The sequence below is a fragment of the Drosophila willistoni genome (genome assembly GCF_018902025.1).
Source record: "Drosophila willistoni isolate 14030-0811.24 chromosome 2L unlocalized genomic scaffold, UCI_dwil_1.1 Seg196, whole genome shotgun sequence".
Lineage (NCBI taxonomy): Eukaryota > Metazoa > Arthropoda > Insecta > Diptera > Drosophilidae > Drosophila > Drosophila willistoni.
In genome coordinates, this window is record NW_025814048.1 from 9,028,447 (window position 1) to 9,035,585 (window position 7,139).

Below are 7,139 nucleotides of genomic sequence, written 5' to 3' on the forward strand. Positions count from 1 at the left end.
GCGGGGGAAGCGGCATGTTGGCGGTGTCAATGTGGTTGGTTGCAACTGAACCTGAAGCTGAAGCCGGGAAAGTGTCAACTGTTTTGATAAGCTGTAAAATTTAATATGCTGCCATGTCATAAAAATCTGTGACATAGGCAACAAATTCAAGCCAGGGCCGAGGAAATCGAGCTAACTACATATGAAGACATCAAAGGAAATGTGGAAAATGGTCGTCGTATAGGGTAGTTAGGGTATGTTTCAGGGAAGCCATTCAAAAATTTTCTTATACTTTACGTAAATACCAAGGACCAAGGATCAAATTTGTTGAAAACGAAATGAAATCTTGCATAAGTATTGGATTTTAGAAGGTGTTTGATTTGGAGTGTTGCCTAACTTTTAGATATTAAATATATAAACAGTTCTGAAATCATAAAGGATAAAGACTTTAGTAACATAAATTTATGCTAAAAATGGTTAAAGGACATAAATTATATCATTCATAAAGGATAAAGACTTTACTACACTAACACTAATGATATCATTCATATACAATAAAGACTTTACTATGTAACATAAACTTATACTGAAGCTTGAAGGTCCTTAAGATATCTTAATCACAAAATGCAGATCTTATGGCATAAGAAAATGGAAGCAATAATTCCACTCATTACACAGGCCGACATTTTCGAGGTCATGAAAAAGTGTTCCAAGTTCAATAGGTCTTTTATAGTAATTTGGGGGTTCTGATCACGGCCCTGTACTTAGTTTTTGCCCATCACGTCAGGATTTCGAAAAAAATGCGTTGGAATTATTCAAAATGGTCTCATTTTCAATATTTTCTAGTATAATATAAACAAGTTATTATACTCAAAACGTTATTATTTTAACCTATTAATATATTAGGTATGATTTAAACGCAATTTACACAAAATCAAAGAGGCGTTTCTTTGTTAAGATACACTTTGGATATGGTTTCAATATGAGTAAAATTCGAACCAAAAAGTATGCTATAGGGATTCAAAGAATTTGCAGCTTGTTAATTTTAAAGAATTATTGTAATTTTATGCATCTAACAAATTGTTTATAAGTAATGTTGGCAAACAACAGCTATTTTTCTTAAGCAAGAAATTCTAGAATTCGTTAAAAATGTAGAAAAACAATTTTCAACTTTATATAGTATACTTTTGGGTGCCTATTTTCCAACCCTAGATCCCTTAATTTCACAAAATCTGGACTTGATGAACAAAAACTGAGTATGCAGTCAGAGTCAGCGTACCCGAATTAGTTAAAAACACTTCTCAGGTTAACGTCACCAAAAATCATGTCGGTCTGTGTTATTAGACTTGAGTTGTAAATACTTTTCATCCATAAAAGTAATAATAAGTATATCTAATAAGGAACTCGTGTATGCGTTAAAAAGTGTTGTTTATTCAATAATTAAACCAGACAAATGCTTTTAATCCTAGGAAATAAATTATATGATAGTTATATATAATTCCACATCAACAGGATTTCGAGATATCAGAGTTCTATTGCTAGGCCAACCCTGAAATTGAATTCAGCTCAGTTAAAATTAGCCTGGGCGAGACAAAAAGGCGACGGCATCTGCACAATTCCCACATGCATCAGAATCCCACCTTTATCTACTTCTTTTTTTCCTAGATGTATATATATTTATATTCGTGGTCGCGATTTACATTCAATTTTAGATCAATATACACAAGCCATGAAAATGAAATACATGAATGAATGTAGTGGGCGGCATTTCGTCTCGATTTTTCTTTTGCTTTTCTTTCTCTCCCTCTGATGGCAATTTGTATTATTTGCTTCTTGTGGCGGTAGCTAAAGCGATTTGGTAACATGCAACCATCTTGCCAGAGTCGACTGGAATCCTTGTTTCCCTCCTCGTGGCGTGCTGATTTCTCAGGTGGTTGCTTTCGCACATGTATTTACATGCCCAATAAAGGGAGACAGGGAAACGAATCGGACGGATGAATTGTGGCTGTGGATGAGTTGGAAGTAGCTTGGAGTTTCAGTTCGACTTGCAGACATTTCACTTTGTCATGACTTCGGCTTTTGGCTTTGCCGTAGTCGACATCCTCGTCGTCATCACATTTCTAGCCACTTGAAAACTTTGGTGTTTCATGTTCCATGGGCAAACATTACTTGCATCTTTGATGAGGCTGAAAAAACCCACGAAACCCCATTCCATTCCCTTCCATTTCACTCCCTTTTGTCTACATAACAGGAAGTACTTGAAAAACTTGTTCAACAATTAAAAGTATCCAAGTTGCAGTTTCAAGTGCACTTCCAATGCATATGGGACTCGGATGTATATGTGGATGGATGGATGGGAATGGGTGTGTGTCCAAGTGGCCAAAGTGACCAAAAGACCGCAAACTTTAATTGCATGTCGAGTGGCTCAAAGTGAGGACAATTGACCAATCAAACAATTTGCAAAACTTTTTGCCAATTGTCTTTGATTTGCTGGGTTTGTTTGCCAAGTTTGCCTACCAGTTTTCCTTGCCAACTTGCGTGTTTGCGCAAATTGCGGTTTTTTGAATTAGAAACTCAATTGCCATTCCCCACAAGTTCTCCTTTACTCAGGGTCCAAAGAGAACCATTTTCATTGCCATGGCCATGTTCGTGCCGTGTCTCTTTTTCTGTCAAGGCTTTGGGCTCTGACTTTGCCAATTGGCATTTATTGCCTTAAAGATTTATCTAACTTCACACTAAAACTCATATTGCTTTTCCCTCTCTTACTTTTGCCTTTGCTTTCAATTTTCTTTTCGTTTTTCGGGAATGGGAGCTTAAAAATATTCTCTTGTGGTTTTCTCTTCTATCTTTCACCAAAAACGCACCCAAAAAAGAAAAAAAACCAAAAAATTATTTTCGATTTGTGTTTTTTGAGCCATGAAATTAATTTCGGTTCTTTTGTGGTTTTCTTTCAATTGGAATTTCTTAAAAGGGTCGCTGAAAAGTTTCATTAACTGACAACAAAAATAACACATGACCTTAATCAAGTGAGGGCCAGACAATAACCAGGCTGAAAGGTGCTGAAAAGGAGGATTAGAAACTAAGCTGAATAGTTTTCAAATTCTTTTTTTGAAATTTGTTGTCCTGTCTAGAGTAGAATTTCAATTATGCGAATGTCCATTTATAGGATTTTTATTTAAAATTTTGAAACAGTAAAAACAGTTGGTTTCATGAAAACTTTTCGTGGTTATTCAACACTGTTAAACTTCTTCTTGGTTAGTGTTTAATTTGAACTTTGAATAATAATTGCAAATGAATGCATTCTAGCATGTGAGATGATTTGTTTCTTTTGTTTGCTCCTGGTTGCCAGGCTACACCTATACCAATCCCAAAACGAATGGACAGTCATTTTTGCTCCTCCTACTCCAATTCTCTCTCTCTCTCTCTCTCTCTGCCTCAGCATGTCAGCATCATCTCCCTATACAAAGCCATCGCAATGGAATGGCCTGTTTCGAACAGCCAAGTGCATAGAAGTGCGCTGAGCCGTGGATTGCTCTAGCATGCATGAGTGCATCTCGTTTCCGTTAGCCCATCCTTTCATTCGCCCACCTATCCAATCTCCATTTCCGACTCTCGATATGCCAATTGCAAAATTTTGCGATTTTTTGTTGTTGCTTTGCTGCTTGCTCCTGCTGGCGGTGAGCGCGTTACCCGGACAACATTAACTACAATCAACAATGAACAATCAACAATCAACATCAGTAGCAGCAGCCAAAGCAGAAACCCGTCAAAGTTTCTAGTGGATGAAGGTGTTTGCCCTCAGTCCACCATCCATCCATCCATCCATTCATCCATTCGTTCATTTGCCATCGAGTGGCTCTTCTTGTTGTCATCGACTCGTAGTCCATTTGCCTTTAGTAGAATGGTTGAAGAAACTCTTTAAAAAATATTCGAATTCTTAATGCATTTGGCAAATTAGTTTAACTAGCTGCTGTAGAGGAAAAATTATTTGGTCCAGCTTTTGCAAACTGGAGTTAAATTCCATTTGACGGCGTATAAAAACTGCCAGAGTCGGCGTCTGGAAAATGCAATTCATTTGGCGCCATCGTTTGGGGCGCCAAGCAAAAGCAAATGCAATGAAAAACTATTTTTTTTTTCGCGAGAAAAAGTTTTGAGTTTATTAGTCTATGCAATGCTAGTGTTGCAAGTGAGTGAAAAACTGAAGCTCAGTGTTGGTTAAAAGGCGGTGGAAAAGCCAGGCCAACCAACCAGCCGGCAGGCAAACACAAAGTGCATTAAGTTAGTCCTAAAGTTAGCCACAAGTGCAGCAGCAACAGCCATTCTCATCATCGTCATCGTCATCATCAACGGTAGCAGGTGGTTACAGGGTGGTAAAGTGGTGTAGTAAAGTGGATTGAAATGGTTTGAAGAGGCAGATTGAGAGAGAGAGATGAGTGGGTGGATGAGTGGTGGCATATGGAAATGGAAGTGGCCTCACAATGACATTAAGCGATAGCTAAAAATGTGCACTTGGCGCACAAAGCTGATTTCATTTTGACTGCCTTTTTGAGATTGGCTTTTTAGCTTTGGCCATGGCTTTGACGTTGACTTTGATGTTGCCAGCTTCTATTAGATTAGGACTTAAAGTGGAGGAACAAAATCAAATGGGGGTATAAAAAGGTTTCTAGCTGGCTAATTGTCTTTACTCTTGCACTCATCTTTATCTGACATCTTGAGAAATGGCTGCATGCTAAAGCATCTTGCAACACTGCCAGGTGTCTGCGACTGCTCTACTATGACAAATGTTGCGGACAGATAAAATGGCGTCAGATCAAGCCGGAGGATATAAATTGTACAGAAACCCCCACAGACCCCCCCAGAAGTTGTCATATAATGTTCAGAATAAATTTCAAATGCCAACAGCCTGAAAGAGATACATACACATACACATACAGAATATAAACAGAAAATGGAATAGAAACAAACAATGGACTGGTTACGCAATGGTCCCCGAATACAAATCCCTTGAATGTGTCCTCTAAATTAAGTTGTTATCCAGTTTGGAGGGGCGAAAATATGCAAATTGTTTTTGGCTCATGTCAGACATAAACTTTTTTTATGGCCAAGTGACATGTAAGGCCATCTCACCCCTTCCATCGTGCCCTGCCATGGTACACTTGCCTCTCTCCCCGTCCTCTTGCCATTTGTCTGGCAAACACTTTCGTCTGGCGCCAAAAAAAAGGGACACAAAAAAGTAACAACAACATCGAGAACCGAGTCTCAAATGATTTGTTCCGCTGCTCTCCCCTTTATGCAGTCTTCGTGTATCCGAAAATCAGATAAGCGGCACCTAAACACAAGTCACCATATCCACCTCCTCTTCATCCTCCTGCAACTCCTCTAAAACCAAAGTCAAGCTGGTAAATAATTGCGAATCATAAATATGAGGCACGACGTCCTCGACATTATTTAGAGCACGCAGAAGAGGAAGAAGCAGAAGCAGAAACAGAGGCAGGCTGAGTGCAGCTAACAGTTAATTAAGACATTCAAACCAACTCCTCCTGCTCCAATCCGCTCCTTCACCATGAACAGCAACTCATTCACGCCGTATTTGGCTGCTCCTCCGCGGCTCAAGCTCTATGTGGGTTGTCGCGTGTCTGTAGCTGCAGTTGGCGCACACAAAGAGTGCGGGAGAGTGGCGGGGCGGGGAGGCGGGTAGGCGGTGGCACAGAAAGAGAGTTTCCATGTTTGTGCTTAACACCCTCCCCCATCTGATCCGGGCCTGGGAGTAATGCTTACAAGCTTCTAATTGAGCGTGCACTGGGCGCTTCTAATTATCGCACGAAGCGAACTGTTTCGGTTTCCCATTTCGCATATCCCGATCCTTTGACGCCATTGTTACTCTCTCGTTGTCCTTGTTGTTTAGTGCAAATGGCCTGGCGACATTCGGGTTAGCTTGTTGAAGGAGCCACAAATGGAGCAGTGGAAGGAGGGAGGGAGGAGTGGGGTGGGTGTGAAAGGTTCAGCCGAAACATAAATTAAGTTGTTTGCCATCTGCGATACAGTTTAAAGTCGTCGAGGGAATTGCGGAGAATGGGATGACGCAGGAGCAGGAGCAGGAGCAGGAACATTCTCCCTATGCCTATCCATTCATCCATTAATCCATCCATCCACCCAACCAACCATGCATACATCCATCCATCCATCCAACCATCCAGCCAAACTTCATTACGGAGCTTGTGTGTGTTGGGCGCAAATTTCCTGTTCTGCTTTTTACAGCTACACGTAATCAAATTAAGCAATTACTGCCTGCCGTCTGCCCCCAACCCTTCTCCCTTTTCCTACCACGATGATGATGGGGCAAATTCAAGGGAAACTGCCAAACAGGCAACTCCATCGAGTGCTAGTGGGGGGGGGAGAGGGCGGCAAAGGAAGTTGGGCAACTGCAATCATAACGGTAAACGTTGCTCGGGCAAGCGGAATTGGAACTCGAAAAACATTCGGAACAAATGTTTCACCTTCTTTGCTCGTCCATTTGAATTTTGGGTTCCATTTGAAACAGAATTCGAATCGTTACTCTGGCGGAATTCTCCTCGGAGTGGAATTAGCATGATAATTGTTTGGTTTATGGCCAATTAATCATTTGACCCAGCCAGAACCCAGACGAAAGACAACTAAAACAATCGATTCTACAACCATAAAGAGCCACTCCCATTTCTTTAATACTCCAACTGGATGACAGTCGAAACTCTAGGCGAATCATGTAGCTGCCAATTAATAATATTAAAGATGAAAGGTGAAAGCAAGGCAGGACTAAAGGATGGGTCAATGCGAAAGTGTTTAGCACGGAGCGTGGAAATTTCCTTTTCGCTTTTCCGCTTAATCGGCCGACTCGTAAAATTCCAAGAGTTGTCCCTAATTATAACTGACCACGCAGCAGTGCAACTCGATTGCGTTTTGCTTCTCTTCTGTCCTCCTTCCGTCCTTCACCCACGCGTCCTTGGTGGTTCATTCATTCCCTTTGAATGGCCAACTCAATGGGAATCAGGAATTGAGGAGGATTGAAGAGGACTGAGGATGAGTCGACTTGAAGAACTCCCCCAGTGACCTAATGAGCCATTTAGCCAATTGGGGTTAATGTCTGCACCAGCCACACAAAGACACACACACAGACAGAGAAA